Genomic DNA, 22,687 nt, shown 5'->3' on the forward strand with positions numbered 1-22,687 from the left:
GAGTCTCTTCAATGCACAGAGAGTTTCCTCCATGAGGACTGGAACCCTGAGGGCACACGTTGTCGTCAACAGCGTTAGGGTTCATGTGTTCGGAATTGAAGATCGGGAATGGATTCTAGTTGGGTGTAAGAGGTGGAAGTCAGTGGTATATTCAAGGGCTGTTGGTTTAGTTGTATGAGATGCAGCGAAAGATGGAAGATGCCATCTGAAATTCTGCAAAAAGCCACTGCTAAAGGTACCCATGACTTGATCTATGCAACTTCCTGTGTCCTATGTTGGGCTCTGCACTAGGAAAGGGCCAGTTTGCTGTTGTACCGGAACCTGAAATAAGCCTTCGTAGAATCATAGAATTGGAGAGATAGAAGGCCAACCCCCTGCAAAGTAGGAATTGAAAGCAGGACGGGGGTGATGTGATCTTGCAGCCTTCAAGTGGTCCATCTTGTGGAATTATAGCTTTCTCCCAAGCTGGTGCCCTCCAGATAGACTACAACCCCCCATCGTCCAGCGCAACTGCGCAGGATGCGGATGATGGGAGTAGTCCAAAACTCCTGTAGTCCAAAACAGCTGGGAGAAAGCTATGTTATGTGATTTTATTTTATATTTTTAATGGTAAGTTAAGAACTGGGGAGGGGAGAAGAGGAGATGCAGCAGCCTGCAATTGCCAAGTAGGAGGGCAAGTGGAGCAGTACTTCCTAATTAAAATCTAATCCTCCCAAGCTTACAGTTCTAAGATTTTCATCAAGCCAAAAGCCTGCCGGCTTTGGGGAAGGAGGGAGGGCCTCCGCCTGAGTCTTGCTAGCTGATCAACAAAGCATATGGCCGGCTCCAGGCTTGCTAAGATGCTATTAAGGTGGTAGGGAGACGTTCTGAGCCCTTCCTCTCTGATGCAAAGGTTGCCATGGGCTAACCTTCCTGCTGCCCTATTCGGGGCATTTCTGCAGCATCGTTTTTTGTTCTGCAGAGTTGATGGTGTGTGCTGTTTCATTAACATAGCTGTCAACTTACAGATTTGAAAATAAGGAACCAGCAGCCTTGAAAATAGGGGATCAGCAGCCAAAATAAGGGATCAACAATTACTTTGATAAAATACATATTTTGTTGCATGCAAATGGCTTTAGATACCTATTAGGTCCATAAATTACCATATAGCATATATTCAACACAAAAAAACAGCAACAGTTTGTTGTTGACAAAGCACAGCTGGACATAGAAAGGGCCCCATTACCTTCAGTAGCTTATTTAAGGGACATCATCAATAAGGGACAGCAGCGGGACATGGCGCTGCGATAAGGGACTGTCCCGCCAAATAAGGGACGCTTGACAGCTATGTTCATTAAGCTTTGGGTTTTATGCTTTAGGTTGCAGGAAAAAGAAGCGAAGGCAGTTGTTTGCCTTCGTGAAATAGCCCAGTGGCTGCATGACGCATGGGTCTGTAGCATATTCGCGTGGCATTTTGAAGTCTGCAGTTAAATTACCTGCCCTGGAATGGGTAGTAGGGACCTTTGGGTGGTGTCGTGGCAAGAGTGTCGGGCTAGGCTGCGGGAGGGACCAGGGTTCGAATCCTGACTCGGCCATGAAGCCCTCTGGGTGACCTTGGGCCAGTTGCTGCTTCTCAGCTTAACCCACCTCAAAGGGTTATTCTGTGGATTAAATGAGGAGAGGGAGAACCCCTTGTGCTACTTGGAGAAAAAGGCGAGGCATAAATGCAATAATAATGAGAATAAAATGTGCACAGGACGAACAGCCGTGGCGTCGTCTTTCCACTGAGGGGTAGCGGGTCTCCTTTTTTCCAACGGCGGGTTTGAACTGGGGCAAAACTCACTCCTGTCCTGTCTATGGCACTGGTAGAATTCACTGTGAAAAGACTCTATCAGTGAATTACCATAGGGCCATAAACAGAGCAGAGAAAGAACCACAAGATAACCTTCCCGCCCTGTTTGGTCGCCCTTTTGCTAAAACTCCCAGTGTTGAAGCAAAATGTGCATAAGGATGGGGAGCGATGTGGAATCACGAGTGCCCCTGAGTGCAAAGGGAAGGTTGAAAATGGAAGCGCTTGATGCATTTTGGAGCAAGAAGAAGGTTATATCTGGGACTGATGGGATTTGTAGTCCAAGGCACCTGGAAGGGGGCTGATTTCTCTGCTCCAGGGCAATGTCCAGGCCTCCCTCACTCCACCCAATGATGCTTTTTGCATAGGGCTAATTAGTCAGCTATATAATATTTGCACCTGCTAGGAAGTTGAACGAGGCCATCCTGCTGTGAAATTCTTGTGATGTCACGAGCAATTTAACAAATCCAATGTCATGGGAAGGGGGCCTTCTGCTTCCTTTTCCAAGTCCAGTTTTGTTGCAAAATTCATGGAGGTTGGGATTTCTTGCTGTCACTATTGGTTGGACAGTGGCATCTGAACAAAAGGTCCCGAAAGGTGTCCATTTCCGCAAAGGTTTCGTGTGCTTTGTGTTGTAGGGAGAACAGAGGTCAGTTCTTCCGACTCAGCCGTCCTGTTCCAGGGAGGAGATCTGGAACCTGCCGAAAAACCCTCTACTTGGCCCTTTTTGGCACTAGCACATTTTTGCTGTTGTATATATACTTTGAGCAATTATGTGTAGTGCCAATATGGGAGAAGATGGAAAACGCAACGATGTTTAGCCCTTGCCACCGCAGCCCTCGGCATTTAGTATTTCCTCCACACGCCCTTCCTTGTAGCTGTGTGTAGCGTGTCTTGCCAGATTCTGCCCTCGGTTCCTTCCTTACTTTTTGGGGTTTCTTTTGTAGAGTTGCAGGTTCAAGTACGACACAAATGAAAGGTTCTACACAAAGGCAGGAATAGCCAGATGCACAAATATAGGGTGGGGGACACTTGGCTTGGCAGCAGCCCATATGAAATAAATGTAGGGGTCTTAGAAGACCACAAGCTGAACATGAGCCAGCAGTGTAATGCAGCAGTAAAATAGGTTAATGCAATTCTAGGATGCATCAGCAGGAGTCTAGTGTCCAGATCAAGGGAAGTTAAGAGTATTGCTCTATTCTGCCTTGGTTAGAACCCACCTGCAGGACTGTGTTAGGTTTTGGGTACCACAGTCTAAGGGACGCGGGTGGCGCTGTGGGTTAAACCACAGAGCCTAGGACTTGCCGATCAGAAGGTCGGTGGTTTGAATCCCTGCAATGGGGTGAGCTCCCGTTGTTCGGTCCCTGCTCCTGCCAACCTAGCAGTTCGAAAGCACAAAGTGCAAGTAGATAAATAGGTACCGCTCTGGTGGGAAGGTAAACGGTGTTTCCGTGCGCTGCTCTGGTTTGCCAGAAGCGGCTTAGTCCTGCTGGCCACATGACCCGGAAGCTGTACGCCGGCTCCCTCGGCCAGTAAAGTGAGATGAGCGCCGCAACCCCAGAGTTGACCATGACTGGATTTAATGGTCAGGGGTCCCTTTACCTTTACCACAGTCTAAGAAGGATATTGACAAAGTCCCAACTAAAGAAGAGTGGCAACTTAAGTTGACAGAATATGCACAGCTTGCAGACTTATAAGAGAACAAGAAGAACATACGTTTAGAGAAGATTGGACATCGTTTATTAAATATATGGGAAATAACTGTGTACAGCTGAAAACGCTGGCAGCATTAAGATAAATTCAACAGTGTAAATAAGTTCTGATGGATGTAATAATGGAATACTGAATGGTATAGTTTCTGTAAAATATTCAGGGATTTATGATAAGTAAAATGAACCATGGAACGAGAAGAAGGGAAGTCACTGATATCTTAAGGATGTTTAAATGAGTACTTTGAATTGTAAAACAGAAAATTTAATGAAAAAGGGGGAGGGAAAGAAGGATATTGACAAGCTGGAAGGTGGGCAGAGGAGGGAAACGCAGGTTCTGGAAACCAAGCCTGATGAGGAATGGTTGAAGGAGCTGGGTTTCTTTAGCCTGGAAAAGAGGAGACTGAGAGGAAATATGAGAGCCACATTCAAATATCCGAAGGGCTGTCATGTGGAAGATTGAGGAAGCTTGTTTCAGAGGGGAGGAGCCAAACCAATGGATTCAAATTATAAGAAATGAGATTCTGACTAAATATTAGGAAGAATTTTCTGACAGTAAGAGCTGCTCAACAGTGGAACGGTCTCCCTTGGATGGTGGTAGACTCTTCTTCCTTGGAGGTTTTTAAGCAGAGGTTGGCTGGCCAGCTGCCATGGATGCTTTAGTTGATATTCCTAAACTAGACAGTCCTTGAGGTTTTCTCCAACTCTGCAGTTCTGATTCTATGATCAAGGGATACCTGGGGGCCTGTCTCATAGCACTAGAACTTTTGGACCTCCAGTGAAGCTGAATGTTGGAAGATCTCAGGTCAGATCAAAGAAATTCCTTCTTTATGTGGCACTTAAGTTAAAGCTGTGGAACTTGCTCTGACACTGATGACCACTAACTTTGTTGTTGTTTAGTCATTTAGTCGTGTCCGACTCTTCGTGACCCCCCTGGACCAGAGCACGCCAGGCACTCCTGTCTTCCACTGCCTCCCGCAGTTTGGTCAGACTCATGTTTGTAGCTTCGAGAACACTGTCCCACCATCTCGTCCTCTGTCGTCCCCTTCTCCTTGTGCCCTCCATCTTTCCCAACATCAGGGTCTTTTCCAGGGAGTCTTCTCTTCTCCTGAGGTGGCCAAAGTCTTGGAGCCTCAGCTTCAGGATCTGTCCTTCCAGTGAGCACTCAGGGCTGATTTCCTTCAGAATGGAGAGGTTGGATCTTCTTGCAGTCCATGGGACTTTCAAGAGTCTCCTCCAGCACCAGAATTCAAAAGCATCCATTCTTCGGCGATCAGCCTTCTTTGTGGTCCAGCTCTCACTTCCATACGTCACTACTGGGAAAACCATAGCTTTTACTATACGGACCTTTGTTGGCAAGGTGATGTCTCTGCTTTTTAAGATGCTGTCTAGGTTTGTCATTGCTTTTCTCCCAAGAAGCAGGCGTCTTTTAATTTCGTGGCTGCTGTCACCATCTGCAGTGATCATGGAGCCCAAGAAAGTAAAATCTCTCACTGCCTCCATTTCTTCCCCTTCTGTTTGCCAGGAGGTGATGGGACCAAAGATTAAGAAAATTTTTAGACAAATACATGATGTGTCTATCAGTGGTTGATAGCCGGGACGGTTGTGTTCTGCCTCCCCCCTTGGCCCGATCAGGCAGGGTCTTCTTATGTTCTTATATTCATAAGGAATGTGGATTTCACTTTTGGAAAATTAGGTGAGGGACCTCAGGTGGCTTTGGAAAAAGAAACTGGTTCAGATAAATTCATGGTGGTCAGGTTGGCTGTCCATGAGAGTTACGAGGAGCTTCCTTATTCAGACACAGTGTACCCCTGAATACCACTAGTTTTGGGGGGAGCTCCTTCCTGTGGAATCTCTGAAGGCACCTGGTTGACTCCAAAAGCAAGCAAGATGGAGGACGATATGGATTTTTAATCTAACCCCGGAAGCCAGTTCTTATGCTTACCGCAGCAGTGTGTACCATATTTTTTGCTCTATAAGACTCACTTTTTCTCTCCTAAAAAGTAAGGGGAAATGTGTGTGCGTCTTATGGAGCGAATGCAGGCTGCGCAGCTATCCCAGAAGCCAGAACAGCAAGAGGGTTTGCTGCTTTCACTGTGCAGCGATCCCTCTTGCTGTTCTGGCTTCTGAGATTCAGAATATTTTTTTTCTTGTTTTCCTCCTCCAAAAACTAGGTGCGTCTTGTGATCTGGTGCATCTTATAGAGAGAAAAATATGGTATCTTGCAATCATGCAAGATCATGCCATCAAGCACAGACGTTTGCATTAGAAATTTCAAAACTTTTGGGTGGCATTTATCCAGAGTGGACCTATTGAAATTGCAAGCATGGCTACGTTAGGTATATTAATTTCAATGGGTCGACAGAGAAAAGTGGAATAAAAAAATATTAATTTAGCAGTGGCTGTTACTCTTTGGGGAGGGGCACGTGCCATCCTCAGTTTTCATCTCTGCCCATTCTGAATGGGCGAGCTGGGTATCATTTTATGGCAATGCTCCAAACATTATAACTGACAAAGAAAGATTGTTGTAGTATGACATAGGTTTGAATAGCGCAGAGAGCTAGGTTGTGCAGACACCATGCATTTAAAGCACACACCCCCAAGAATTCTGGGAACTGTAGTTTGCTAAGGGCACTGGGAATTTGTAGCTCTGTGAGGGGTAAACTGCGGTTCTCAGGATTCATTGGATATGTGTGGAAATGTTCTTTAAAGTATGTTGTGTATACAACCCTATAGCATTAGGAAGCCTCACAATAGTTAAATTTGCAAATATGGGACAGAATCTTATTAAACGTGATTGATAACTTGCAAAATGAGAATGAAATTGGAATACACCAATTTCTCACTCCATTACCTGAAACCACTCTAGCAGCCAGGGAGAGTTGCTACAAAATCATCTGTCCCAAACATACACATTTGCTCCCTATATTTCAAAGGGTTGGCTGGAATTGCATAAAACCTGTGCGCTGTTTTCGGCTGTCCGTACGATTAATATCATATACAGATGTCACAAACGGTTCAGAAAGCTAGTCTGGAGTACTCCTGGCTCTGTTAGACAAGAACAGGCAGAGGAAACTCCTGACTGCTTCAACGTACCTTCATCCAGCGCCCGTTCCTTACTAAACTGAATAATGAACACTATCCACACAACTTATTCCACTCCTGTTTTAAAATAAACAATAAATAAATAAATAAACCAGCCCTGTTGAAACACTTGACGGTAATCGTCAAAGGCTTCTAAATAACTCTGCTGGCACAGGTGATGATCTGAGCCAGCCTCCCCCAACCTGGTGCTCTCCAAATGTCTTGGACCACAATTCTCCCCAGCTCCAGGGAGCCTGGCTAATTGTGGTCCAGATCAGGTGAGGCTGGTACAACATTGCTCTCAGTCTTACAGGTAGAAGATGGCTCAGCAGATGCTCGTTAGATGAATTTTGGTTTCCGTACCCTCTCAGCAACAGGAGAAGACAAGTGTTGGTTTCTGTTTGTTCTACATTTAATCTCTATGGAATATGATCCAAGCATTGCTGTTGTTTTCTGATATAGTAACTGGAGTCTGCCATGCCTTTTCTCCATCAGGTTCAATGTAAACCTGACTCCTGCCTCTGCATGTACTAGATCTTCCACTGAACTGAGCTGGTTTTGACAATGAATTGATTAGTTTGATTCCATTTTATGGGTCGCTTTCCATAAAACCCCTCAAAGTAGTTTTACAATAAAAATAAATCAATCAACAATAAAAACAATTTCATATGTAAAAACAATCAAATCCCATTCTATGAATACAAACAGTTCCACGTGCACGAGCAATTAAAAACAATTTCATAAGTAGAAACAATTTTGAGTAGGCTGGGATAAAGATCTCTGCTGAAAAGGCTTGTTGAAATGGGAAGCTCTGCAATAGATGCTGAAGAGGCAACAGAAGCAGTGTTTGTCTGATATTTAGTGGGAGAGAGTTCCAGTGGGTAGATGCCACCACACTAAAGAAACACTACTTCTCCCAGTCCAGGCCACTTTGGAATGAGCTTCTTCTCTGGAGTTGGAATCAAGTCGCTATCAGTGGTGCTGATCCATTGCTTAAAACAGCAAGATTCTTTGCAGGCTGTGCTGTTTTCCCTTGTCTCCCCATCCATTTGAGGATAGTGAAGAGTAGTAGCAGTAATATGCAAAAGGCTGTAAGATGTCCCAAAAGTCTGGAATTCTGTTGCTATAAAGTGAGTTCGATTGTCGGTCACAATTTTATCTGGAATGCCAAAGCAAACAGGTATTCTTCAGCTGGGCAACACCAAACGTCAAACATTAAAAACTTCCCTAAACAGGGCTGCCAATCAGGTAAGGATGCAGACTTCACCAACTCCAGATATTTCAGACTTAAAACTTCTATCAACCCCCGCCACGATGGCCAGGATGGTTAGGGCTGATGGGAGTTGTAGTCCGAAATATCTGGAGGGCACCAAACTGGTGAAGGCTGATGTCATGATTAAAGGTTTCTTGCATTGTCTTGATCTGTTTCTTCTGGTCAGGTCAAAGGTTTGTTTTTTATGTCACTCTCAATACCAGGCCAACATACCGTCTTCCTGGCTTGCTCATAACATTTGGTTACAGATGAGGTTACTTTGCTTGCATATCATGGTGCAATAATACGGCTCTCCCTGGTTTATTAGGCCTTCCCATTTACTCAGTTGTCCTCGGTCAACAAATTGCCTGCAGGCATTGCTAAGGTATTTAGTGTAAGACTTGATCTTTGTGAATAGCCATTGAGATTTGAAAAAAGCTGTTTTTGGGTGCTGGGAGAGAGAGCATGTATAGCATAAAACAGTAACATTTCCCTCTAATTCAGCGGTTCTCAACCTGTGCGTCCCCAGATGTTGTTGGACTACAACTCCCATCATCCCTGAGCTCTGGCCTTGATAGCTAGGGGTGATGGGAGTTGTAGTTCAACAACATCTGGGGACCCAAAAGTTGAGAAAGGCTGCTCTAATTTGTATGGTGGGGCTTCATGACAAGGGATGGTGGGGCTTCATGACAAGGGGGTGGCTGCTACTAGGGATGTAAGGAGCCATCATTATTTTCTGCACGCAGCCCTGTTTCCATTCGCCTGCATTTCATCTTCTGCCACAAACTGCACGGTTGATGTTTTCTCCGATTCAGCCCTAAAGAGTGGGTTTTCCAGAAGAAAGTGGTAGGGCAAGCAGAAAACCACTCGGATCTGCGCTTAGAAAGCACGGGAAAAGTGGCAAACCACTCAGACTCCTGCTTTCCAGGCACAGGAGAAGAAGATGAGCCCCTTGTGTCAGACCATTGGTCCATCCAGTTCAACATGGGGGCAACCTTTTCCAGTTTGAGAGCCACATGCCTTTCTGTGCAACCTTCCAGGGGCCATTTCTTCTTCTTTGGCAATCACTCATAGCTGAGTAAGATTGTCTTCCATAAACACGGTTTTAACAATGAGTCCGTAAGTGACTGTGGAGGCCAATTCTGGATCCACACATCCTTCCACAGTGGGGACATTGGTTTCCAGGGGGAGTTGATCACGGTGTGGATTTGCCAAGCGTGCCTTTCTCTTAGTATGTTTCTCCCTTGTGTCCTGAGTTTGAGTGTCTTCAAAGCCCACAACACCTTTGGTAAAGGCTGTTCTCCAATTGGAGTGCTCACAGGCCAGTGTTTCCCAATTGTTGGTGTTTATACTACATTTTTAAAGATTTGCCTTGAGAGAGTCTTTGAACCTCTTTTGTTGACGACCAGGGACGCAGGTGGCACTGTGGGTTAAACCACAGAGCCTAGGACTTGCCGATCAGAAGGTCGGCGGTTCAAATCCCCACGACGGGGTGCGCTCCCGTTGCTCTGTCCCTGCTCCTGCCAACCTAGCAGTTCGAAAGCACATCAAAGTGCAAGTAGATAAATAGGTACCGCTCCGGCGGGAAGGTGAACGGCGTTTCCGTGCGCTGCTCTGGTTCGCCAGAAGCGGCTTAGTCATGCTGGCCACATGACCCAGAAGCTGTACATTGGCTCCCTCGGCCAGTAAAGCGAGATGAGCGCCGCAACCCCAGAGTCGGTCATGACTGGACCTAATGGTCAGGGGTCCCTTTACCTTTTTAGCATAATGCTTTCCATTTTTAAGTTCAGAATAAAGTAGTTGCTTTGGAAGATGATAATCAAGCATCCGCGCAACATGACCAGTCCAACAAAGTTGACGTTGAAGAATCATTGCTTCGACACTCGTGATCACATGCCCGTAGTGAGCAAGGGGAGAGGCGAAAGCAGAGAAAGTATCACATGTAAAAGTTTGCTTTTGTATGCTGAGCTAGTTTCTACGCACAGTCACACAACTCGCTCCATCCAGAGACACATCCCAGCTAGTGCTGGTGAGAGGTGTGGCACAGGAAGAATTTGGGGGCCAGATAGAGACTTCTGGGGGCCTGTGCTTGGTGCACAGCCCTGTGGTGCACATCATGCCAGAACTGAGCAGAACAAAGGCCGTTTCTGGTTCACCATGAATTACACAGGCGAGCACAATTTGAATGATGAGCTGCCTGTGCATTATGTAAACTTGATGCCCATTTCACACCAAAGGCTGTTCTTGGGCTAAAGGGTCCGTCCCAATTACACCCTCCTTCCTCTGTTCCTCCTATCATGGAATCAAGAGTGGTATAGTGGTTAGAGTATTGCAATAGGGACCAGGGAGAGGCCAGGGTTCAAATTTCCAGTTAGCCCTGCAGCTCACAGGGTGACCTTGGGCCGCCCATTGCCTCTCAGCCCAACCCTACCTCACAGGAATATAAAATATAAAATATAAAATAATATATAAAATATAAAATATAAAATATAAAATAGGTAGTTGTGGGGTGGGGTGGGGTTAAATGGAGAGGTGGAGAACTATATCACCTGGAGCTCCTTGGAGGAAAAAATGGTGGGAGATAAACTCAATCCGATGCCCTACTTTAGATGCTTTAAAGGTCCATTCCCTGTATCCTTTTCCCGCCCCGCCCTTTGGGAGAGACCCATTTTCTTCTTTAAGCCGCTGCTCTCAAGGAGATTTATTTTATTTCATGATTCCCTGGTCGTTTTCCTCCTCACCATGCACTCCACAGCCTCTTGCGTTCCCAAACGCCCACCTCGCCCCGACTTTGCTGCTCATCATCTCGATGTCGGGGAAAGTGGATCGATTCCCGGACACCCGCACAGATAGATCTTCCTGTCAATTTTTTTCTGCACTAGCTCAGCTGCTGCCCTCTCCATTTCTTCCTCTTCTTCTGACAACCGGGTTGCAAAACCGCAAACCTGAGAAGCAAAAGCCTAATGGGCTCTCTGACGCCATCAGCAAGGAACCAGTTCAGCTATTTTGCTCTTTCCCACGATGGCTGCACATCAGGAGGGCATCAGGTTAAGTTTGCATCCACTTTTGATGACTCACAGCTCTTTCTTTTCTCTCCATTGGGATGGCTCCGCTGGTAGAGCATGAACCCTCTTAAATCTCAGGGTTGCAGGTTCGAATCCCATGACGGGCAAAAGATTCTTGCATTGCAGAGGGTTGGACTAGATGATCCACCGGGTCCCTTCCAACTCTACAATTCTCAGATTCCACGAAGCTTTTAATGTTTGATGTATTGCAGTATTTTAATATTTTTTTGGAAGCCGCCCAGAGTGGCTGGGGAAGCCCAGCCAGATGGGCGGGGTATAAATAATAAATTATTACTATTATTTATTATTATTACTCCTTTCCACACAGGCATCTTGGTTTGTAAGCGCCTCGGGGCAGGGAACTGCATTTCTGCAGTGCTTTTGAACGCTGATGCCACATCCATTGACGACGATGAATAATTTGGAAGAGCATTGTTTTATAATGCAAGGCACTTTGGGAAATTAGCATGTAAAGTGGGGGTATTAAAAACACACGCACAAAATAAATCTGGTTTTTAAGAAAATGCCCGCCCTCGGCACTGTAGCCGCCACAGAAATTACACGGAACAATTTGGCTTCCTGGGTGCAGATGTGAATTCTCTTTCCCCATCCATGTTGAAAACCGGTTCCATAACACTGAGAATGAGAATATGCGAGTGAATATTCTCCATTTGCCTTATTGCAAAAAGCAGATTTCTCATGCTGGATCAGGGCATTATTGGGAGGTTACCAAGAGGTAGCCATGTTTGTTGCAGCAACGAAGAACCATATGTAAAATTCTGAGTAAATTTAAACCGATTATTTAGACTTTTAAGCTGCCGTGAGATTTATTAGGAGAGGCTACTTGAGGAAAACATGGAGGAACGCCGGGAAATGGCTACGAAGTTATTTCTGCCTGCCGCTACGGTTGCAGGCCAAGTTTATTGAATGCCGCAGTTCAAATGGCCTCCTTCTCTGTCAGGTTCAATATGGCTGCCGAAAGTCGTGTCATAGGCCATCCCTTATGCTGGATAACGAGGGAAAACAAGAAAATAAGACTGTCGGCTGTTCAAGGAGGGTCGACATGAGGAGCCGAGTTTTCCTGGAAAGGAGCCGGCGGCTCTATAGGAAAGAACTGAGTGGGAAGCTGAGGAGACGGAGGCCATTTTGTTTTCAGTCCCTCAGGATGAAAAACCGCCTAAATGCAACTCGTGGTTTTCGTTTGCTTGTTGAAGAGGAGTAATAAGCTCTGCCGTTTTATCCCCTCCACGGCGTGAAAACTAAAAGGGCGGCAAGGTTCCCCTTCAGTCCCTTCTGGGCTGTCGGGCGAAGAGCGTGAGGACGGCCATTTTGAAAAGAAGCCATCTTGACGGAGGTGGATGGAGACTGGGAAATGGCCGCCTCTGACTGGAGACGAGGAACGAGAATGGCGGGGTTTTAACTCCTTAAAAAGAGATAGCTGGGGTTTTAATTATTTAATGCCATTGATCTGGCTTATTATAGGATTTCTCACCCGGCCTTCAACCATTTAAGGTCCTAAGGGCAGGCTGCAGCAGTTTTTTGAAACCAGATAAACATTTTTTTAAAAAAATAGAAACCAACTTGACCACTTCAATTGGCACAATTGCAGGTGCCCCAAAAATGTCCATTTCACGTTTGTAAGTACTTGGTCTTTTAGTGTTGTTGCAGCAGCAGCAGCAGCCTGTGGAACTACCTGCCTCATGATAACAGGCACGTGCCTTCAATGTACTCTTTTTGGCGTCTGCTAAAACCATTCTTGCTTAGACAGGCCTACCCAGATGCTTAGAAGGTCAAGGTCATTTTAATCTGCTTTAGTATTTTAACTTCTGCATGTTTTTAAAAGTATGGTTGTGATTTTTTTCCTCGGTGTTTTTGCTTTGTCTATTTGTAAACTGCTTTTTTTTTTCTTTTACAGTCCACTAGCGGGATGTAAATTTAATGGAATAATAAATAAATAAATACTGTTTGAATTGGGAAAAGGAGGTTGTTATAAAAACACCCCTTAGCTGTCCAAGGCTGGAGTCGCATCTCTATTGTTTTCTTTTTCTTTTAATTTCAAAACTTTATAACCAGCCTGCTGGCCCTGTAAGGTCTCTCAAGATGGCTAATCCTGGAACAGGGAAAAAAAATACAATCCAAAATGCATGATTATTATTATTATTTTTGAAAGGAGCCCGGCTTAATGTACAAGAGGTAAGTTAATATAATACGATAACCTAAAATGTACAGGAAAATACACACAGGGACACACTCCACCATAAATAGCAGCATTTAAAAAGCTTTGCGAGAACAGAGCTGTCTTGCTTTGGTGCCCAGGACAAAATGGAGGTGTCTGGCGGGCCTCTTTGGGGCGGCTGGAGTCGTGCCACTACCACCAAAAAGGCCCTGCTTCAAAAACTCATCGCTGTTACCTACTGCAAAATGGAAACTGAAGCAGAGCCAGGGGCGTAGGAAGGGGGACGGGGGGTGTAAAAAATGAACAATTACTGCCCTACTAGGGCGGTTCATTAAAAACTTTTTTTAAAAAAATGCCTGTTCCAAAGGTCTTACCCTACTACACTCGGGATTATATAGCCATACCTGAAATTTCATGCATATCAGTTAATATCTTGACCCTCCTCCACGAAAATAACTGTTTATTTGGCTGTTTTCATCTGCCGTGAACGCTGAAATTTCAAATCAGTGGAGCCAAAACACAATCCATCCTGTAGATTTCAGTATCTGTCCACAGTCACCTCCTTGTTATCAGAGGCCCATAATCCACATTGTAAGAAAAGACGAAATAACGTAAAACTATTTTTGCAGGCAAAAAAATAATAATCAATGTGTGGGGGGTGACAAGAAATTTTCCACACCTTGGAGAGATAAAATTGAGATACGGAAATATGGAAATATCGATGAGAGGCAGGACTGAGATTTGGAAATGCTTTGAGGTCCAGACTGTAGGAAGCCGTAAAATCAAAATTACAATTCGGAAGACAATTGGATTTTTTTTAATTTTTATTGGATTATGATTTGATATGTTAATTGGATGTTTTTTATTGGAAAATTAATAAACGCTCTAACCAAAAAAAGAGAAAGAAAGAAATTTTCCACACTGGGTACCACCTGACCTTCCTACGCCTCTGAGCAGAGCTCCCTAGTTATCTTAAATAAAAACTGGGGCATTAAAACAGGAGATAAAGCACAAAAGCACTTTCTGCCTATGATGCATTCGGCCCAGATTGGGCCAGGGCAGAGATCAGCCGCTAGACTCCCTAGGACCAAATCCGCCCGGTTTCTCCCCAGACCCATAAGGTGAATGTCTGTGGGCCTGATGGCTGCGGCCATCCACTTTGGGGGACACGTCTCTTGCACGCTGGACTCGACTTAGGGGAAGTTTTTAAGTTTTAAGACTTGGGGAAGTTATTAATGATGGATGTTTTGATGTGTTTTTGGATTAATTTGAATTTTATTGAAGTTCTTCACAACACAAATCTACTACAGCAACAACTGAGACAAATAAAGCCACCACCATAACATCTAAAACTTTACAACAATACACTTACAACAAAGAAAAACGAAATAAAGGACTTCCTTTATTCTGTACACGGCTTCCTTATTTACTTCTTATAAACTGTTTCCCGTATAGATGACTATGACTGGTTTTCTCAAATTGTAACTTAAGAACCAGAAATCCTCCTGCAGGAATTAATTGAAACAAGTCTGGGTGGTTATTTGGGGGCACTGCTTTAAGGTACCATATTTTTCGCTCCATAAGACACACTTTTCCACTCCTAAAGAGTAAGGGGAAATGTGTGTGCGTCTTATGGCGCGAATCCAGCCTGCGCAGCTATCCCAGAAGCCAGAACAGCAAGAGGGATCGCTGCTTTCACTGCGCAGCGATCCCTCTTGCTGTTCTGGCTTCTGAGATTCAGAATATTTTTTTTTCTTGTTTTCCTCCTCCAAAAACTAGGTTCGTCTTATGGTCGGGTGCATCTTATAGAGCGAAAAATACAGTATTTTTAATCTTTTGTTGGAAGCCACCCAGAGTGGCTGAGGAAACCCAGCAAGATGGGCGGGGTATAAATAATAAATTATCATCATCATCAACGGCATCCTGCACATTTTTCTCTCTGTTTCAGGCATAAAAGCATCTCTGGCCTGCCGCGAAAGGATCGACCCAAACGTTAACCTGGATGCAAAGGTATAAAGAGCCATCGGGGTTGCTGCACGGACACCATCCAGGAATGCCGCCCCAACTTTCTTCCTCCTTTGCAGGCGATGGCGTCGGTCAGGATGCGGCCCTCCCATGTCTCCTTATTCCAGCCGTATCCTCTCTCTCTTGCTGTGTTTGGCAATGGTAGAACTCACACTGGTGAGATATCATGATCCGGTGGTTCTAGACTTGCCAACTACAGCCTGAGGGTCGAGCCTCAGTCACCCGTCCTGCGGTCAGGGAGAATGGACCCGCTAGCAAACAGCTCCCTCTGCCAGTGGTCGAGAGCAGGCGCAGACAGAAGTGAAATTCCAAATTCTCTGCCCGCTCAGGGTCACAGAGCAAGTAGTCCTTCGGAACAGGGGGCTTCCCCAGCCCCACTCTTGGCTTGGGTTCAGGGGCGGTTGCACGGGGCCCCTGTAATCTTCTTGTGCCAAGATGATTGTTTCTTCTAATGAGGGATAGAAGTTTTTAAAAAATAAAATAGAATTCAAGTTTGTCCTCATTGAAGGTGGAGGCTACCATCTTGAATTGTGAATTTATTGTGTGTAAACGTTGGCTGCAAGGAGTGTGTTTATGGAGGGCGTGGAGGGGTACCAGGCTCCAAAGATTTGGAGTCTTTTGTAAGAAGAGATTGCAGGATTAGGCCAAAGTGCAGCATCCCGTTCTCACGGTGGCCAAAAGAGAAGCCTGGAAGCAAGATCTGAGCACAAGAACATTCTCCGCACTTGCAATTTCCAGCAACAGAGGTGCTGCAGACTTTTAATTCATGGAGGCTCGAAATGGACTTTTTTTAAAAAAAAAAGATGAATGCTGCTGTCCTCTGTGTCTGGGACTAGCTTTCACACGGTCTCCGGCACAGTTCCGTTCCTAATGTACATTTCCTCTCGCAAGTGCCCCTTGTCCTGTCTCAAGGCAGAAAACTGGTTCCTTGCAAACAAAGAACCACCCTCCAAATTCTGCATAACCTTTGAAATATAACCTTTGAAATTACATGTCGCTGATGCTTTGCAATAAAAGTTCCTTCTTTTCTCTGGGATCCTATTTTGCAGAGGGGCAGGAAGACACCTATCTAATGGGTCTTGGGGGAAAAAGGACTAAACTGCTTTGAAAGTCCAGAAGGCTTTCCGCATGGCCAGATTTTTTCCACAATTGCACTGGGGATATGCTTGGGAGCAGCCTCCTCCTCAAAATGCAAAGGGCTCTTGCACAGTTTCAATCACTGTTAAGGTTAAGGAGACCAGATTCGCCTGCCCCTGCCCCCATTCACCACATTCGCTCTGTCTTGGCCTCAGTGGCCCATCTGTATAATGGGAATAACGAAACTGTTGTAAGCACAAAGTGCAGGTGGGAGGGGCAGTAAAGGACTTTGCCAAGCGGAAATGCAACTTAAAAACAGACATTGTCGCAGCAGCTTTGAGGAACACCATTATACTGAGTCAGACCATTAGTGGATCTAGCCCAGGATTGTCCACACTGGCAGCTCTCCAGTTTCAAGACAGGGGCCTTAACCCCACTCTAACTGAACATGCCAGGGATAGGAGCTGAGCCCTTCTGCATGAGAGGCAGGTGCTCATTCGCTGAGATATAGAAGATTAATATTAATTAATTAATTTGTACCCTGTCCATCTGGTTGGGTCTCCCCAGCCACTCTGGGCGGCTTCCAACAAAGATTAAAAATACATTAAAATGTCACACATTAAAAACTTCCCTAAAGAGGGCTGCCTTCAGATGTCTTCTAAAAGTCTGGTAGTTGTTGTTCTCTTTGACATCTGGTGGGAGGGCGTTCCACAGGGAGGGTGCCACTACCGAGAAGGCCCTCTGCCTGGTTCCCTGTATCTTTGCTTCTCATAGTGATGGAACCGCCAGAAGGCCCTCGGTGCTGGACCTCAGCGTCGGGGCAGAACGATGGGGGTGGAGACGCTCCTTCAGGTATAGTGGTCCAAGGCCATTTAGGGCTTTCAAGGTCAGCACCAACACTTTGAATTGTGCTTGGAAACGTACTGGGAGCCAATGTAGGTCTTTCAGGACCTTCAGATGTCTTCTAAATGTCAGGTGGTTGTTTATCTCTTTGATATCTGGTGGTGAAGGACATGATTTATGACCTCCTTATCTGATGAGATCCCTGGAGCAATAGAGACGCTTGAAAGAGTCAAAATGACAGCAGGAAAAATCCCTTTATTTTGTCATGACAAAAAATGGTACAGACACGCGTTTGCCCGATGCCTGCCCCCGAATTCTGAGCGAGCCAGCTTTTTATACATTTGCAGAATACAATACCACCTGATTTCTTGTAAACCACCTGATTTCTTGTAAACCACCTGATTTCTGGGAAATCGAAAGTTATTCTAAGTTCCTATTACCATGTAAGGTCTTGGCCTCCCTCCTTCCTGCAATCTCCCTCCTCCCTGCCATCTCCCACATCACCACGGCCACGTGCATTCCTCAGTTTGCTTATCTCTTTACAACCTTCAATAATAAACATTTGAGCCTGTTCCATCAATGCCAGCCTTGTTCTCCTGACGGACTTCTCCTTTCTCAGAAAGGCCTTGGGGGGGGGGTTGCTATGGCCCTACACTGGGAGGGCATTCCACAGGGCGGGCGCCACCACCGAGAAGGCCCTCTGCCTGGTTCCCTGTAACGTGGCTTCTTGCAGAGGGAACCACCAGAAGGCCCTTGGAGCTGGACCTCAGTGTCCGGGCAGAACGATGGGGGTGGAGACGCTCCTTCGGGTATACTGGCTTTACCAGACCAATTGGTCCATCTAGATCAGTATTGTCTGGACTGAATGGCAGCAGCATTTTCAGACAGGGCATTTTTCTAGCCCTCCCTGCAGATTCTGGGGATTGGACCAGAGTCCTTCTGCATGCAAAGCAGGTGTTCTGTCCCTGAGCTGCAGCAGCCTCTCTCCCTTAAAGGGTAGCATTCGCACATTGGTGAAGAGGGCTTCCAAGAGGCCTGTGCCCCAGAACTCCATTGATTTGGAAATCTGCCCTCGTGGCGCTGGAAGAGCAGATCTTCCTGAGACCAAAGTGATTTCCTAGTACCTGAGGCTGAGCAAAACACGTTTGCTTTTTCACCTCCTGTTTCTTCATACCTCCCTGCTCCTGACATAACTTGTCGTAAGGCAAATTACGGATTCCTGCCTCGTTCTCGATGGAAAATGCGCCACACACACACCCCCCTTCCGCCTTGCAGGTGTTTTGGATGCTGGGCCTTCCGCTGGCCTGGGCATTTCTCCTACTTGCACGGCTGATGGGAGCTGACAGGTTAAATTATGCATGACCCGGGTTTCGATTTTGACAGGTGTCTCTTGCGGAAACAGGACTGAACAAGACCCCGGGCGCTATCCGGTCAGGAACTACAGAGGGCCCAAAATGAGAGGGGCAGTTTTCATGGAGTTAAGGGGCCTCGCTTCTGAGTTTTGGCTTTTGGATCTGCTCTGCCAAGCACTGAAAATCTTCTTTAAAAAGATGGGGGCCATTCATCCCGCCAAATGAGATCCTACACTGTTAACCACACACAAAGAGATTTCTAAAATCTCACTCAGAAACTGATCGCTTGGCATGCACTCATTCTCCCTCTCTTTTATTTGACATGCCATCTATTTTACTTACATTCCCATTCCACCTTTACACCTTTGGCCAGGTGTTCATGTTAGCTCCTTCCAGGCTAGCCACATACTGGGAGCATTTGAAACAAATTGAGAAAATCAGCAAAAGCAACCATTTTTACTGCCAGGATGCGTCCCTGCCAAGAACACTGGATCTTAGTCCATTCCTTCATATCCTTTCCAGTTTGTGACAGGAAGGGAGGACAGGTCTTTGGGGTTCTGTCCCTAGATATTTCACAAACTGCTTGCTTCCAATAGATGCTAACTTTGCTACACCTCCCAGTTATCCTCTTTCTTTTCTAAGCCTCTGCAGAGGGAAATACCAGCCGGTGCTTGTAAACACTAGCATTGTGAATATTTTGCTTCAAAAGAAAAAGTATATCGTTCAATTAACTGGAGTACCTTTTTAAATCAATTAACAGTGCCGAAGTTCAGTGGGTCTTGCTCCCAGGTAAGTGGGTTCAGGACTGCAGCCTAAAACTCATCATATTTGCCCAAAATGAGCGAAATCTGACCTCAGGTTTCAGCTGTACAGGGAACTAACGCGTTGGACAGGAACCTCAGGCCTGGGCACCGGATGCGGCCCTTCAGGACTCTGCGTCTGGCCCTTGGAATGCTCCCCAAGCCAATCTCTCTTACTGGCCCTGTCCCCCCCCCTTTTAAGTGCTTTTCCCTGGCTGGAATGTGACCTTGAACTCTGAAGATGCCTCTGTCAGAGGATAGACAGGTGTACGGACCTGGGCAGGAACTAGCTTATTGCATTAAAGGTAAAGGGACCCCTGACCGTTAGGTCCAGCCGTGACCGACTCTGGGGTTGTGGCACTCATCTCGCTTTATTGGCCGAGGGAGCCAGCGTACAGCTTCCAGGTCATGTGGCCAACATGACTAAGCCGCTTCTGGCGAACCAGAGCAGCGCATGGAAACGCTGTTTACCTTCCCGCTGGAGCGGTACCTATTTATCTACTTGCACTTTGAGGTGCTTTCGAACTGCTAGGTGGGCAGGAGCAGGGACCAAGCAACGGGAGCTCACCCCGTCGCAGGGAACTGAACCTCCGACCTTCTGATCGGCAAGCCCTAGGCTCAGTGGTTTTAACTATACAGACCCTCGTCAGCAAGGTGATGTCTCTGCTTTTTAAGATGCTGTCTAGGTTTGCCATTGCTCTTCTCCCAAGAAGCAGGCGTTTTTTAATTTCGTGACTGCTGTCACCATGATCATGGAGCCCAAGAAAGTGCCTCCATTTCTTCCCGTGGAAGACAGGAGGGCCTGGCTTGCTCTGGTCCATGGGGGTCACAAAGAGTCGGACACGACATTGTTTGAGCCCCACATTGAGCAAAAGATTCCTATTTTCCCCAAAAACTTTTTTATTGATTTTCCACATTTATAACAAATATAACAAATAAAACACACAAAAGAAAACACAACAATACTTAAAAAAAATGAAAAAACCAACCCAAACCAAATATATAAACTCTTATTACTTCTAAGACCCAATCTAGCTTTCATTGTTATCTGACTTCCTCAAACCCCCCCAACTGAATTTCATTGTATCACCTTGTAACAGTTCTCCAAAATCATCTTTCTAATAAAATTAACTCCTTCAATTTACTATCATCTTCTCTTTTCTTAATAGTCTAAATCCATAATGTTTTGCAACTCATTCTAATCCTAAGCCTATCTGGTACTTTCAAGTGACTTCTAATTATCTTATATTACAATATTTAGCTAAATAATCTTTCAATTTCTTCCAATCTTCTTGGTATTCCTCTTCTTTCTTCCAGTCAGGTCGGCCAGCTCCAAAAAGTCCAACATCTTCATCTGCCATTCTTCTACAGTTTCTTGCGATTTCCAGTTTTTAGCTAATAGCTGCACTTTGAGCAAAAGATTCCTGTATTGCAGGGGGCTGGACTAGATGACCCTTGTGGTCCCGTCCAACTCTGGGATTCCATTATTCTTTCTTCCTGATTTCTCCATAATTTCCCCGCCCCCACTCTGCCTGCCATGACATATCTCCTCCTCCTTTTTCACCTCCATCTTCCTCCTCCAGTCCGCCCTTCACTGTAACAGGTAAGGCGCTAATGCAAATAATTCCTGTTTACCGCCAGCCGGGCCTTGCAGCCGAAATCGAAATCTAGGCCACCGCCGGCTGATGGTGGCGCTTTCAGAATAAGCTGTTTGGATAGTGGATGAGGACTGGATTAAGGGCCGAAGGCTGTCAGCACTTAAAAATAATGTCAGATTCACAGCTGATGCGGGGGAGGGATGAGAGAGGGATGAGGGGTCTCGCCATGCGAGGCTTATGGGGCAAGATGGGGATTGGATGGGGTTGCCAAGCAACCGGTCTTTTACTGGTCCCATTAAGAAAACTCTATCAGTTCAGGCAAGGGCTGAATGCATGCAAATGCAATGAACCCTAAATGCAAAGCTTTGCAGCCACAAATAGAGCACAAACAATTTTTACATGCCACCCAAAACTCTGAGCAGTGAGGGACTCGAAGGTTTTAGGTGTGCAGCCTGGGCCTTGGAATGAAGGTCACCTGAGACTGTGGCGTCTTTGGGATATATGTTCCCCCCCCCCAAAAAAAATTCTTTTATTCATTTTATAACACAAATAAACAACACAAACAGAAATACAAACAAATTCTTGTCTTATCCTTATTTTTCTAAACATTGTTAGGTGAGCTTCCCCAAGTCCCCCCATCTGATTTTCGTTTTATCTCATCTTTAGCAGTTTCATATATCATAATTTTTAACCATTTTTTAATCACACTTACTTTTACCATAAAAATCTTCACATTTTATCACTTACAAATAATACTATTTTAAAATACACCATCTTCTACTTCTAACCCTACAGCCTATATCCACTTCCAAAGCTATTCTAAAATTTAAATATTAACATTTTTTTTCAAACATTCTTTAAACTTCTTCCACCGTCTCTTCTCTCTGGTCTCGGAGTCTCCCGGTCAGTTCGGCAAGTTCCATATAGTCCATCATCTTCATCCGCCATTCTTCTATAGTTGGTAAATCTTGTTTCTTCCAGTTCTTCACTAATAATATTCTCACAGCTGTTGTGGCATACAGAAAAAAAGGAACATCCTTTTTGAGGATTTCTCCCTCCACTATACCAAGTATAAAAAGGCTTCTGGTTTCTTAATAAATGTGTTTTTCAACACTTTTTCCAGTTCATTATAGATCCTTTCCCAGAAGTCTTTTATCTTGGGGCACGTCCACCACATGTGATAAAAGGTTCCTTCTTTTTCCTTACATTTCCAGCATTTATTATCATGAGTATGATCCATGATGATAAATGCTGGAAATGTAAGGATGATCCATGATAAGGGACGCGGGTGGCGCTGTGGGTTAAACCACAGAGCCTAGGACTTGACGATCAGAAGGTCGGCGGTTCGAATCCCCGCGACGAGGTGAGCTCCCGTTGCTCTGTCCCTGCTCCTGCCAACCTAGCAGTTCGAAAGCACAGCAAAGTGCAAGTAGATAAATAGGTACCGCTCCAGCAGAAGGTAAACGGCGTTTCCGTGCGCTGCTCTGGTTCGCCAGAAGCTCTCACTTCCATACATCACTACTGGGGAAAAACACAGCTTTAACTATATGGACCTTTGTTGGCAAGGTGATGTATCTGCTTTTAGGGCACGACAAACATTTTTCAAAGAGGGCCAGATTTGATGAAGTGAACATGCGTGAGGGCCAACCAAAGTTGTTGAGATATTTTTTAGGATTTTTAGGATTTTACCCCAGGACATATACTGCCATGGGTGGCCATGGATTACATCGGCCACCAGTGGGCCGGATTAGGCCCCTGATTCAGACTTGACCCAGCCTTCCCCCAACCCACAAGTGACCTCCACAAGTTCAGGACTCTTGATCCTCTCTTGAGGGAATGATAAAAGTGGCCTACCTCACAAGGTTGTTGTGAGGGCAA

General features: G+C 45.5%; 1 long non-coding RNA gene across 1 annotated transcript; it reads left to right on the forward strand.

The window, feature by feature from the left end:
- Positions 1 to 12,613: 12,613 nt before the first annotated feature.
- Positions 12,614 to 16,175, forward strand: LOC128422262 (uncharacterized). The gene is made up of 2 exons (XR_008332458.1): positions 12,614 to 13,131; positions 15,063 to 16,175. It is a non-coding gene; the product is annotated as an uncharacterized LOC128422262 (long non-coding RNA).
- The last annotated feature ends 6,512 nt before the right edge of the window (positions 16,176 to 22,687 follow it).

This window comes from Podarcis raffonei, chromosome 10, assembly GCF_027172205.1.
Source record: "Podarcis raffonei isolate rPodRaf1 chromosome 10, rPodRaf1.pri, whole genome shotgun sequence".
NCBI classification, from domain to species: Eukaryota; Metazoa; Chordata; class Lepidosauria; order Squamata; family Lacertidae; genus Podarcis; species Podarcis raffonei.